The sequence below is a fragment of the Panthera uncia genome, chromosome B4 (assembly GCF_023721935.1).
Source record: "Panthera uncia isolate 11264 chromosome B4, Puncia_PCG_1.0, whole genome shotgun sequence".
NCBI lineage: Eukaryota > Metazoa > Chordata > Mammalia > Carnivora > Felidae > Panthera > Panthera uncia.
In genome coordinates, this window is record NC_064809.1 from 62,516,542 (window position 1) to 62,530,258 (window position 13,717).

Sequence of the window (13,717 nt, forward strand, 5' to 3'; positions counted from 1 at the left end):
GAAAGAAAGAAAGAAAGAAAGAAAGAAAGAAAGAAAGAAAGAAAGAAAAGAAAGAAAGAAAATTTCATAAAAAAAGAAGAAAGAAACAGTGAGCCCCAAATGTAGTCACTTGCCCCCAGCACAGCAAAACTTAACTGCAGTTTGAACCTCTCCCAGAAATAAATGTGACCTTTAAGCAGTTGATCTGAAATGTCCTGATCAGCACCTGTGAGATAATCTCCATAAGTCCCTGTATTCCCTTCCCCCCAAAACACAGAAGCCCTAAAACAACCTTCCTTTTCTTTTGCTAATAACTTCCCTGCTCCCCTGCTTTTTGCCTAGAAAACCTTGTGTTTGGTACAATTCCTCAGAAAGCCTATCTATTTGCTAGGAAGGATGCTGTCCAATTCACGTATTGAATAAAGCCAATTAGATCTTCAAATTTGCTCAGTTTATTGCAGAGGGCATTAAAGGATACGGATGAACAGCCAGATGAAGGGCTACATGGGGCGGGGCATGTGGGGAAGGTGGGGAAGTACACCTAGCTTCTGTGTCTTCTCTAGGAGGACCACTCTCAGCACCCTCACATACCCCTGCGGCCCGGGCTTCATCACACAGACAGGACTGCTTAAATCCTTGGTCGTTGGGGACTGATTTGACCTTCAACCCCTCTCTCCTCCCCGGAGATGGGGGTTAGTGAGGAGAGACTGAAAGTGCCAACCCTCTAATCACAGAGTTTGTTCCACTGGCAATCAGCCCCCTTCTTAGATGCACTCCAAAAGTCTCATTAACGTGAACTCAGGTGTGGCTGAAAGGGGATTGTTACATGAATAACAAATGGCACCCATTTCTTCTTCCTTACCCTGGAGCTATTTCAGGAACTGGGAACCCAAATCAATACTGTAAACAAAAGATGCCCCTAAAACTCTTAATACTGAAAATTGCAAGGGTTTTGCAGGATCAGTAGACAGAAAGAAATAGATATTTCTTTAATAAATCGCAATATCACAGTGGCACAATCAGATTAGTAGTTTAAACTTTAAACTAGATGAGTCATCCTAATTGTGACAAGGATAGGTTTAGTGGAGGCAGACAGAGTCAGGCAAAGCTGTGGTAATGAAGGCAGACACTGAAAAAGCCCTTAATAACTCAGTGGTGGTGATGAAACATTGTAGTTAGACGGTCAATTTTAACACTCATTCATTCTTCATACTTAAAAAATAACTGTTAATTGGTGAGTATGTGTTTTTAAGTATATCCTCAATTGCCTGGCAGGATCCCCGTTTGACCTGTTGTCTTGGTTTCTGCTTTCACTCTCAGTGGTGACCTCATGTGGGTGATCATTTATGAAGTCTCCCTATTATTTAAGCAACCCCTACATAGGACACCAATAATTGCTAATGGTTTTGCAGTTTAATGTTTCATCTCAGCTTTTCCTCTCATTGTCTGCATGACTTTACCTCTGTTATTGTTTCCTTTGTGAAATATACAGATTGATCATATCCTCAGTATGTTTTTGTTCTTTTTAGGATCAGTGTTGTCAAGACCCCTTCCTACATTAATTCCTAAGTCAATGTGGGGTGTGTGTGTGTGTGTGTGTATGTGTGTATGTTTCAACATTTTTTCAACTTTGTTGGAAATGCATAAAGTTCAATTTTGTATCACCACCCAATATAGACATAGGTGCATATATAATTGAAAGAAAAGTTTCACAAGGTAATGGCAAGACAATCTTGCAATGAATTCTGGTATTTCATAGTCTACTCTTTTCTGTTATATTCTAGTCCATTTGATTCCACTTCGTTTTTTAAAAATTCTGGTCAAAACCCACCACCATATGGTTATGGTTTTATGAATTGACCAATGGGTTGTAACTTGAAAATTGAAAACTACTGGGGAGCCTGGGTGGCTCACTTGGGGTTGAGTGAAGGACTCTTTACATGGGCACAGGTCATGATCTCATGGTTTGTGAGTTCGAGCCTCAAATCAGGCTCTGTGCTGACAGCTTGGGTCCTGTTTGGGATTCTATCTCCCTCTCTCTCTGCCTCTCCCTGCTCGCTCTCTCACTCTCTCAAAATAAATAAAAATAAGCTTTAAAATAAAGAAAATTGAAAACAACTGCAGTAGATTATCCCATCATTGTGTCACCAGCAAGACCTCAATAAGTAGGGAAAGGGTTAGCAGTAGGCAGGGATAGATAAGGGACCCTCCCTGAGGCTGATTGCAGCTGCAGTGGCTCCACCTGGGCCACGCCCTAGAGTTCAAGGCTCACCTTAGGGGCCCTCAGCCCTCCTACTCCTCACAGTGTCTACCATGCTGGTGGGAGGCTATAGCTGTGGGCGGGTTTTGGAAAAAAAGGATAAATGCATTCCAGACCTGACCATGCTAGGTGCCATGAATAGTCTCACAAACTGTTGTCCAGTTCCTGATAAGGTACCAATAAAAAGAGAGAAAAACATTTGGCAGCAACCCAGTCGGGGACCCTTCTCACTCTTCAGAGCTTTGTACTTTCGCTCAACAAACTCTATCGCTTTCCTCACTCTCTCCTGTCTGAGAGACTCATTCTTCAACTCCATGAGACAAGGACCAGCGTCTCTCCCACCCTCCTGTAACACTAAGACCTGAGCTTTACTGCACACCAACTTATACTCACCTACGTTTGTTCCACATGTTTCCTTAAGCTCTTATTTCTAGTTTCTCTCTCTCTCTTTTAGTAATCTCTACACCCAGTTTGCGGCTTGAACTCACAACCCTGAGTCAAGACTTGCATGCTCTACTGACAGCCAGCCAGGTGCTCATTCAATCAATCTGTCCTACTCTGGTCTCTGGCAACTGTGGATCTGCTTTCTGTCACTATATAGCTTGCTTTCCTGGGATTTTATGTAAATGGAATCATACAGTATAATCACTTGTGTTGGACTCTTTCCATCCAGCATAATACTTTTGAGATTCATACCAGCAATGAATTAAAGTTCCAAATGCTCCACATTGTCACCAACACCTGATATTATTAGTCTTTTTAATTTGAATCACTCTAGCGGGTGTGAAGTGGTATTTCATGGTTTTATTTTGCATTTCCCAATGATTAAGTGATGTTCTTATTTGCCATTCATATAACTTCTTTGGTAAAGTGTCTGTTCACATTTCTCTCTTATTCTTGCCAGACTTGTGTATTCTTTTAAAATAACTTCCTTTTAAGTTGGATTTATTTTTGTGTTTTTCTCATTTTGGGGTTTAGGACATGCTACCTATAAATATGACATGCTGGCATATTGAATATTTTGAACTGAAGGAGTTTGAGAAAACAGAAACAGAAAGGTCACTTTGACCTTTCCTCTGTCCTCTTCCCCTACAAAGGTCATAAAACCATCATATGAGAGGAGCTTTCCCTATGCTGAAGGAAAGGAGTGCCCTTACTCCAAGGACAAAGAGACAAGAAGAAGAATCCAAACAAATAGGTCTTGCTATGTTTCTCCCAGTTTACTGTATTTACTTCCTAATACAAGCTTTTTAAATTTATAAATTTCTATTATTTAGCTGCATTCTGCGTTTACCATCTGTGATATTTTTATAATCATTTGGCTCAACATATTATCATTTCCATTCAGAAATCTTTTTTTTTTAGGGGTGCCTGGGTGGCTCAGTTGGTTAAGGTCAGACTTCGGTTCAGGTCATGATCTCCCAATTTGTGAGTTTGAGCCCCACATTGGGCTCGGTGCTGACAGCTCAGAGCTTGCAGCCCCCTTCAGATTCTGTGTCTCCCTCTCTTCTCTGCCCCTCCCCTGCTTGTACTCTGTCTCTCTCTCAAAAAAAATAAGTATTAAAAAAATTTTAAAAAAAGAGACAATGCAAGCATAATAAAATAATTTTCAGACAAAACTGAGTCTCTAAAATAGGAAAAAGTTAGGTAGGAGGAAATTGATCCCAGATGAAAAGTTTAAGTTCAAGAAGAAACAAAGGTAAAAAAAAAAAAAAAAAGTAGTAAATGTTTGAATACATTTTTTAAAAAATATTTTTAATGCTTATCTTTTGAGAGAGACAGAGACAGAGCACAAGTGGGGGAGGCGCAGAGAGAGAGGGAGACACAGAATCCGAAGCAGGCGCCAGGCTGTGAGCTATCAGCACAGAGCCCGAAGCGGGGCTTGAACTCATGAACCACGAGATCATGACCTGAGCTGAAGTCGGGTGCTCAACTGACTGAGCCACCCAGGTGCCCCAATGTTTGAATAAATCTAAACAAATATCAACTATAAAACAATGATGACATTTAATGATATGTATATTTAAAATAAAAAAATCCAAAGTAATATATGTCAGGTCCATCTTCTGGAGGAGATAAAGATATTTATTAACTTCAGACATTGTAATTTAAAAAAAAATTTTTTTTAATGTTTTATTTATTTTTGAGACAGAGAGAGACAGAGCATGAACGGGGGAGGGGCAGAGAGAGAGGGAGACACAGAATCCGAAGCAGGCTCCAGGCTCTGAGCCATCAGCCCAGAGCCCAACGCAGGGCTCGAACTCACGGACCGCGAGATCGTGACCCGAGCTGAAGTCGGCTGCTTAACCGACTGAGCCACCCAGGTGCTCCCAGACATTGTAATTTAAATGATCACGTTGCAATGTATAGGGTAATCAATAACAAAAAACGAAAACAAAAACCACATCCCCAAAACAAATAGAATATATAACTCCCAAACTAGTAGGAAAAATAATAAAATTAATCCAAAAGAAGACAAAAAAAAGAGTAGGAAGTAAATACAGCCTAAACTAGGATGGTAGATTTTTGTGGGTTCGGCTTTTGGCTTTGTTCTTTAAAGTCCATGGCTGCAGAAAGAATTACTCAAGACTCTATGCAAGTCAAGAGAGATGAGAGGGAGGCCAAGGGAAGTCTCCCTGAATTGCTCTCAAGCTCCTGTATTTATTAAGCATATGTTTAGGTAAACAATATGCAATACATCAGTGTGCTACATGTCAGTAGGAACATATGAAAACATGCAGAAAAATACGTTAAGGCTTTCCCAAGAATTCAAAAGAGCAGTTGTAGAAAACAGAGTAAGATATTCCATGTGATAACATGATCTAAGAAATATATGAGCACTGACGGGACCTAACCCCTAGATATACATACATTAACTATATAAGCGAAGAGTGGTGTTCCCCCTATGTATACATTAACTAGGTAAGTGAAGCCTGGTGTGCTGTTTTCAGCACAGCCAGAAAGCAGTGTTCTGCTTTGCAATGGGTTCCCTATGATCTCCTAACCCAGTGAATGGCTGATTGATTTCCCACAGATTTTTACGTAACTAATTTCATAAAGTAAAGGTAGATGATTTGATGCCTTACTTGTTAAAAGAAGATTGGATTTTAAAAATTCATTTATAGACTGCATGGAAGAATTAAGAAAGGTTTAGGGGCACCTGGGTTACTCAGTTGGTTAAGTGTCTGAGACTTGATTTTGGCTCAGGTCATGATCTTATGGTTCCTTTGTTAAATTGAGCCCCACTTTGGGCTCCATGCTGTCAGTGTAGAGCCTGCTTGGGATTCTCTCTCTCCCTCACAGTCTGCCCCTCCCCTGCTCACACTTGTATGAGATCTCTCTCTTTTTCTCTCTCAAAACAAAACAAAACAACAACAAAAAAAGAAAAGAATATGACTATTCTTGGCTTACTCATCCATGTAACTATATAAATTTGACCATCAAAACATGGTCAAATGACCATGAAAGACATCTTTCATATGTCTATTATCACAGCAAAGATTTGTTCATAAATCATGTTTTTTCTTCATCAACTTTCTTCTTCTCCTTTCTGTCCTTCTCCCCATCCTCCCATTTTTCCTCCTTTATCCTTCTCTCCTCCCTACCCTCCCCGCCCCATCCTCTTCCTCTCCCCTTCTCTTTCCCTTTCTCTTTCTTTCTCTGGAGGAAGATGGGATAAAAATAAGACTCCTGAGTTAGAGTAAAATAAAGATTTTCAAGGCTTTAAATTTATTGTGGGGGTGCATGGCTGGCTCAGTCAGTGGAGCATCTGACTCTTGATCTCGAGGTTGTGAGTTTGAGCCCCATATTGGGTGTAGAAATTACTTTAAAAAATGTGTTTATTTCAGTAAACCCTTACCAACATTAATCTTTTGGGAGAAAAAAGTATAATGTTTTATTTAGAATTTCTGTGATTACCTGTAAGTTTGAACTGGGGGATGGCACTTGGGTTTCCTCCTTTATGAATTACTGTCTCATATCATTTGCACATTTAATGGCATTTTTGCATAGTTATACCTCCCTCCATCAAAGGTGGGGATTACTACTTAATATCTGTAGAGAAATTTATGACTTACTTAAATAGGGGAATATTGTACTTATTCAGGCACAGTATCCTTGAAGAAAGCAAATTGTCTTATGAGGTTCATGGGAAGCACTTGTCTAGTGGTTGTCTTGATTATAGAGGCAAGAGTAAGTTTACATCAGCCCCTAGATATGTGGCTTGTCCTAGTTACAAAGAAGAGAGTGGGTTATTCTGGCAAGCCTTTGTGGGGCCCCAGGGCAAACCACCCCAAAATATGGCACAAGGGCATAATGATTATTTTGAATTATTTGAAAAGCAGCCAGTGCAAGAAAGGCATCTTGACCCCTTTTCTCCCTGAATGCAGGAAATAAATCTCCCATGTGAAGGATACTTCCCCAACCCTTTACCTGAAGACTGAAAGAAGTATCCTTATCAGCAGAGATGGGAATTCAGTGTTGAAGAAGCCTATATAGACAAACCTTGTTACTTCTACTAATTTACTATCTCAGCCCAAATTCTGTTTAGAATTCCTTATTAATTGAAGCTCCCAGTTTTTCTCATCTTATCAATTCCTCAAAAACTGCCTGTCTTGGTCATTTCTTTGTGTCTCAATTTTATCGTTGGACCTCTGTGTGCACCTAATTAAACTTTGTGGGTTTTTCTTTTTAATTCTGTTAATGTCTCTCATGACAATTTAATTCTTAGACCAGCCAGATGAATCTTGAATGATAGAGAAAAAATTTTCCTCCCCAACACCTTGCTGACTAGATGGCTTTCAGGAATATTGGGCTGTCTCTGATTGGTTGGTTTTCATGTTCACAAAAGCAAATTGATTTAAGAGGGTTATCCTGTTTTCATGGCTGTAGAACTGTCAATCTTTCTTCGAGGAGCCTAAAAACTTTCTAATACTCAGTTTTCTATGTAGGGATATTTAGTTTTGTCATGTTGTTTAAATTTTTGTTTTTAGTTTGTCTTTTAATTTGGAGATTCTTCAAATGTAAATATCTATAGTTTCAAATTTCCTTGTCTTCTTTATGCTTCCTGTCTTTTCAGTTTAAAAACTTTCAATGCTCATGGCGTGTGATGGGAGCTTCCATTTTTTTTATCATTAATTCTCATTTTCAAAACAATTCTTTGTACTGATTTATAATAGCTTCCTATCTATATGTCTCGCTTCCTCTAAAATTCCAAGCTTCATAAGGTCAAGATTATATCATGTTTTTCCTCCCACAGCCCATATTATGGCATATGTGAGGTATGTGAGTTGGCAGTGAGAAGCCTGGATTGAAACAGGAATAAAGACTGAGATATAATAGGCTATCTATTGAGGTAAGAATTAGTAAACCAAGGACAAGTTGGATATGGGAAAAGATTTAAGAAGAGGTAAATGAGGATCCAAATTTGATTGAACTTAACTTGTTGACAAAATTAATTCTCTTGGGAAACACAAATTTCTGTCATATTTTTTTGAATAATTCTGCTCTTTTTTTCTCTGTCTTAATTCACTGGATTGGAAATAGTGGAGTCCTCTTGTGGGATCTTAGTAAGGTGAGATGGGGAAGCATAAAGATTTGCCTTGTAAAAAGAGCCCTTAACAACTGAACTTAATAAACCCCGGGGGAGGATTAGAAGACTGAGGACTCAGGTGGCAGCTTTATTTAAATGGCTATTTCTAAACTTAGTGGGCAAAAAGTAACCATTATTAGTGTGCTTACCTAGGGTGGTCCCTAAAGGCACCTACATCCCCAAGCCATACCTAGGCCATCCTATGGGTAATGAAGATCAAGTTTTCCTTTTCCCCAAGGAATCTCAAACATTTTTGTATTTGTTGCATTAAACTAAAAGATAGAATACTTTACATCTGGACTTCCATTATGTGAAATAATGAATTTCCTTATGATGATGAAAGCAAAGAGAGGAAAGGAAAAGAGAAGAAAAGAAAAGAAAGGGAAGGAAGGGATTGAGGGAAGGAAGGAGAGAAGAGGAAGAAGGGAAGGAAGAAAACAGAACAAAAAAGGAGAAAGCAAGTGACTAGACTAGAAATGAAAAGTCGTGCTCAGTGACCTGATAAATGTGAAAGAATAAAGCCTAGAGTCTAGGTTTCCTTGAAAAAAGTGCTTTGCTAATTATAGGCTAATTGTACAATGCTATAGTTTGGGGATGCAAAGAGATCTGGAAGCAATCTAGTACAACTCCTTGACTTTTTAAAGAAAAGGGGTGCTTAGGTGACTCAATCAGTTGAGTGTCTGACTTCAGGTCAGGTCATGATCTCACAGTCTATGAGTTTGAGCCCCACATCTGACTCTGTGCTGAAAGCTCAGAGCCTAGAGCCTGCTTCAGATTCTGTGTCTCCCTCTTTCTTTGCACCTCCCTGGCTTGTGCTCTTTCTCTCTCTCTCTCAAAAAAATAAAATAAAATAAAATAAAATAAATAAATAAATAAGTAAATATTAAAGAAAAAAATCAAATGCTTAAAGGTTAACTTACTTGCTAAAGTTAGTTAGCACCAGAGTTGGAACTATAATTCAGATTTTCTGATTCATAAACTAATGGTATGTATTTTACAAGATGCCTCATTACACACCCCAACCTCTGTCTCATAGGTCAATAGCTAAGAGGTGAGAGAGCAATTTAGACAGCTAAACAAAGAGTTTAGCTTTCTTTTAATGATTCTGGATAAGATGATCTCTCTGGATGAATTCCTGAGGATTTAATTAATATTTCCCAGGAGTACTAAAGTCAAGTTTTCAATTCCTTATGCACCTCATATGATTTAGGTTTGTTAGGCCCTATGAAGAAGATAAATCATTTATGGTGGCTCTGATAAATATATTCTTTGCTTCCTACATCTTGCAAAGTAATGACTGGGTGTGTAAAATAAAGTTTTTAAGAAAAGATGGTTTGGGGTGCCTAGGTGGCTCTATTGGTTAAGTGGCCGACTCTTAGACTCAGGTCACGATCTGACAGTTTGTGAGTTCAAGCCCTGCATCAGGCTCTGCACTGATAGTGCAGAGCCTGCTTGAGATTCTCTCTCCCTCCCCTCTCTTTCTCTTCCCTCTCCTGTTCTCTCTCTCCCTCTCAAAATAAACTTTTTTTTTAAGTTAAAAAACAAAAAAGAAAAGATGGCTTTATCTTGATTAAGTGTAACTTCCTGTTAGCACGCAGTCTTCCTTTGCAGTGGTCAAAAACAAAAACCACACAAGTAAGGAGATTGATTTTATTCAGATCAGAGTATCTCAGCAGGGTAATATTGGCTTAGACTTTCATAGGCAAGGGTAAACCAGCTATAGCTGGGGCGTTTTACAGTCGAGGTTGTTTTATAAGCAGGGGCAGTATCAGCCAGTTATTGTAACAAATGCTTTTGTCTCTAGTTAGCTAGTTTCAAAGAGACAAATACTTCTAATCTTAGCTGAAAATAAGGAGACAAGGAAAGAGAAGTTGGCTAGGTAGAAAGCGGGTTCAGGCAAAGGAGAAGAGTTGTGTATCTGGCCTTGTCACAGCCTTTCCCAGTCAACAATTATTGAACCACTTGTTATTTCTTGATTAAACTAGTAGGTCCCTGAAGTCATCAGATCTTCCATTGCCTTGGTCTAGGCTTGGTAGAAAGCTCTCCGTTATAAAAGTAATTTATAGAAAATATAACAGTTTGTTGTGAATGCTTTCAAACTTTTAGTTGAAAGTTTTTGCAATTAAGGTTGTCCACCAGGAGCTCTCAGAATGGCTATACTTCAGTAAGTAGCCAGAAATAAGAAAAAGATAGAAATAAATTGGACGATAGTGGTGATGGTTGTATAACTTTGTGAATGTAGTTAATGCCACTGAATTATATACTTAAAAATGGTTAAAATGGTACATTTTATGTTATATATATATTTGCCACCATTTTTTAAAGTGTGTAGAAGATGGAGCCCCTGGGTGGCTCAGTCAGTTAAGCGTCTGACTTTGGCTCAGATCATGATCTCACGGTTCATGGGTTTGAGTCCCACATCGGGCTCTGTGCTGACAGCTTAGAGCCTGAAGCCTGCTTCATATTCTGTCTCCCTCTCTCTCTGCCCCACCCCTGCTTGCACTTGGTCACTCTCTCAAAAATAAATAAATGGTAAAAAAAAATTTTTAAATAATAAAGTGTGTAGAATAAGTGAAGAAATTAGAAAACAAATGATGCAGAAATCTTTGTAACAGTAAGAGAAACTAGACTATCTAGAAAGAAAAGTATAAGACTGAATAAAAAGGCGTGAAAGAACACCCGGATAAATGGAGAAACGTTCAGTGTTCCTGGATTGGAGGACTCAATGTAAAAAACAAACAAAACACAAGGAAGTTCTCTAATTTATCTATGCATTCTATGCAATACAAAGGAAATCTTCATAGAATATATATACACATATGCTATACACAGACACACATACACATGTGCAAAATTGATTCTATAGTTATCAATGATCTGGGATGGATTATTCAGTAAGTAGTATTATGACAAGTAACTAGCCAATTCAAAGTGATACTTAAACTCCTACAACCTACATTACACCAAAATTAATTGTACGTGGATCAAAAATGTAAACTTAAAGCCATAATGAAAACAAAGAGAAGATAGATCTCTTCTCCCCAAATATGCTAAAGTCTTGAACAAGCATTACATAAAACAGAAATTACAAATGGCAAGTAGATGGGTAAATGTGCTAATCCCGCAATAATCAGTAAAAGCATAATAAGTTGTGTCTATATCCACAATAAGTTATGTCTATATACCCACCAAAATGACTGGGTTTCAAAAAATTAATAAAATAACATATTGGTGAGAAAGTGAGTAATGGGAACCTTTGTGCCCTGCTGTTGGGAGTATAAACTGGTATAACATGTATGAGAAACAGTTTGAAATTAAACATATCCAACAACTCCAAAATTCCACCTCTATCAATTCCAAAGAATATAATTAATTAAAAAAAAAAAAAAGAACATCTTGTGAGCCTGGATGGCTCAGTTGGTTAAGCATCCAACTTAGGCTCAGGTCATGATCTCATAGTTTGTGGGCTCAAGCCCTGCATCAGGCTCTGTGCTGATAGCTCAGAGCCTGGAGCCTGCTTCACATTCTGTGTCTCCCTCTCTCTGCCCCTCCCCTGCTCATGCTCTGTCTCTCTCTCTCTCTCTCTCAAAAATAAACAAACAACAACAACAACAAAATTAAAGAACGTCTTGAAGAACAGATTGACATAAATATTTTGAATAGAAGAATAAACATATGGGACATGCTCTCCTAGATATCAAAATATAAAATTATTTTTTTCAATTCACCAAATTTTATTTTATTTTAATTTTAATTTTTTTCAACATAATACTTAATTTTATTATTTTTTTAATTTACATCCAAATTAGTTATCATATAGTGCAACAATGATTTCAGGAGTAGATTCCTTAGTGCCCCTTACCCATTTAGCCCATCCCCCCCTCCCACACCCCCTCCAGTAACCCTCAGTTTGTTCTCCATATTTATGAGTCTCTTATGCTTTGTCCCCCTCCCTGTTTTTATATTATTTTTGCTTCCCTTCCCTTATGTTAATCTGTTTTGTCTCTTAAAGTCCTCATATGAGTGAAGTCATATGATTTTTGTCTTTCTCTGACTGACTCATTTCACTTAGCATAATACCCTCCAGTTCCATCCACGTAGTTGCAAATGGCAATATTTCATTCTTTTTGATTGCCGAGTAATACTCCATTGTATATATATACATCTTCTTTATCCATTCATCCACCCATGGGCATTGGGCTCTTTCCATACTTTGTCTATTGTTGATAGTGCTGCTATAAACATGGGGGTGCATGTGTCCCTTCAAAACAGCATCCCTGTATCCCTTGGATAAATACCTAGTAGTACAATTGCTGGGTCGTAGGGTAGTTCTATTTTTAGTTTTTTGAGGAACCTCCATACTGTTTTCCAGAGTGGCTGCACCAGCTTGCATTCCCATCAAAATATAAAGTTTTTAAAATATTGTCATATTAAAGCAGTTATAAACAAATTGGTCACTGAACGGGAAAAATGTTCAGAAATACAGTTAAAAATATATATTTATATTGTGTAGTTACCTTAAGGACATATTTCTACTGTGTAGTTACCTAAAGTTTCATCTCAAGTTAGCGGGGAAATATGAACTATTCAATAAGTGGTGTTTTGTCTGTTCTGATGAAAAAAAGATTCATACATCACATCAAAAATAATAAGTATTTTGAGGGGCACCTGGCAGGCTTACTCGGAAGAGCATGTAACTCTTGATCTCGGGGTTGCAAGTTTGAGCCCCACGTTGGATGTAGAGATTACTTAAATAAATAAAAATTTAAAAATAATAATAATAAATATTTGGGGAGGGGGAGACTTAAAAATCTAAAGATAAACAAAGGTATAAGGTTACAAAAAACTTTTTAGGAGAATACCTTTATAATTTTGAAGCGATAAAGGGTATATGTGTGTGTGTATATACCTTAAATATACATTGTATATGTGACAATTAGTTGTTTGTTTGCTTGTTTTAATACACACTAGAGCATTTACTAAGTCCACTTACCCTGGTGTTACCTGAAAATGGGTTTACCTCTTGATGGGTGTCCAGCCAAAAAGACACAACCAAGCCAAAGAATAGGAAAAGGAAGGGTCTTAACTAGCAGTAAGTAAAGGAGAACACGGGGGATATCTCCCATATGAACAAACCTGGGGAGCTTTTAAGCTAAGGTGCATACATATTCGTGAAAGGGTTTGTGCAATGGAGATTTCAGCATGGAATTGGGGCAAAAGTCATCTTAAGGTGACAGAGTTTAGGTCTTAGTTGATAGAAGTTATGAGCGGCAGCAAGGGTCAGAATCGTCAATTCTGTGGCTCCAGTTGGTCTGGTATTTGAGTGCTCAAAGGGGTTTAAATCCTGCAAAGATAACTCAAGAATGTGCATAAGGTCAATCTTTACTTTTGAACCAGCACTGGGAGTTTTACTACTGATTTATTGTCCCTGATATGATTAGGCTATCTCCTGACCTGATAGCGGCTGTTTGTTCTTACATTCTTTTGTTCTCTTAAAATCATTAACTTCTGAGGTCTATTCTGCTATTTCAACATATCCCAGGAAATTCTGCAAGAAATGTGCTGTGGACCAGCAGTTCTGATCAGGCATAGATCACAAGATGGCAGGCTCAAAAATTGCTTTTCTTATGTCAAGAAAGCTATGTCTCGTCTTTCTTTTTCTGGGGACCCCTCTAACTCTGCCTACACTAATGTGACACTCTTGGGAAATGACACTATATATTTGACAACAATCAACATCGATGAGGGTACAGAAAGACAACTGCTCTATAAGATTAGAAGTTAACATGTAAACCTAATAAATTATTAGATGCTTAGCTCCAAATGTGATAAGCCTTTATTGCTCTGAAAAAGTTAACCACTTTTATTGCTAATTAAGCAATCTTATT

General features: G+C 38.1%; 1 long non-coding RNA gene across 1 annotated transcript in view; it reads left to right on the top strand.

Moving 5' to 3' along the window:
* The window catches only part of LOC125918937 (uncharacterized), a 47,385-nt gene extending 43,957 nt beyond the window's left edge, over positions 1-3,428 (top strand). The window contains exon 4 of the long non-coding RNA XR_007456624.1: positions 3,337-3,428. This is a non-coding gene — a long non-coding RNA (uncharacterized LOC125918937). The remainder of the gene's footprint in view (positions 1-3,336) is intronic.
* Positions 3,429-13,717: the final 10,289 nt, after the last annotated feature.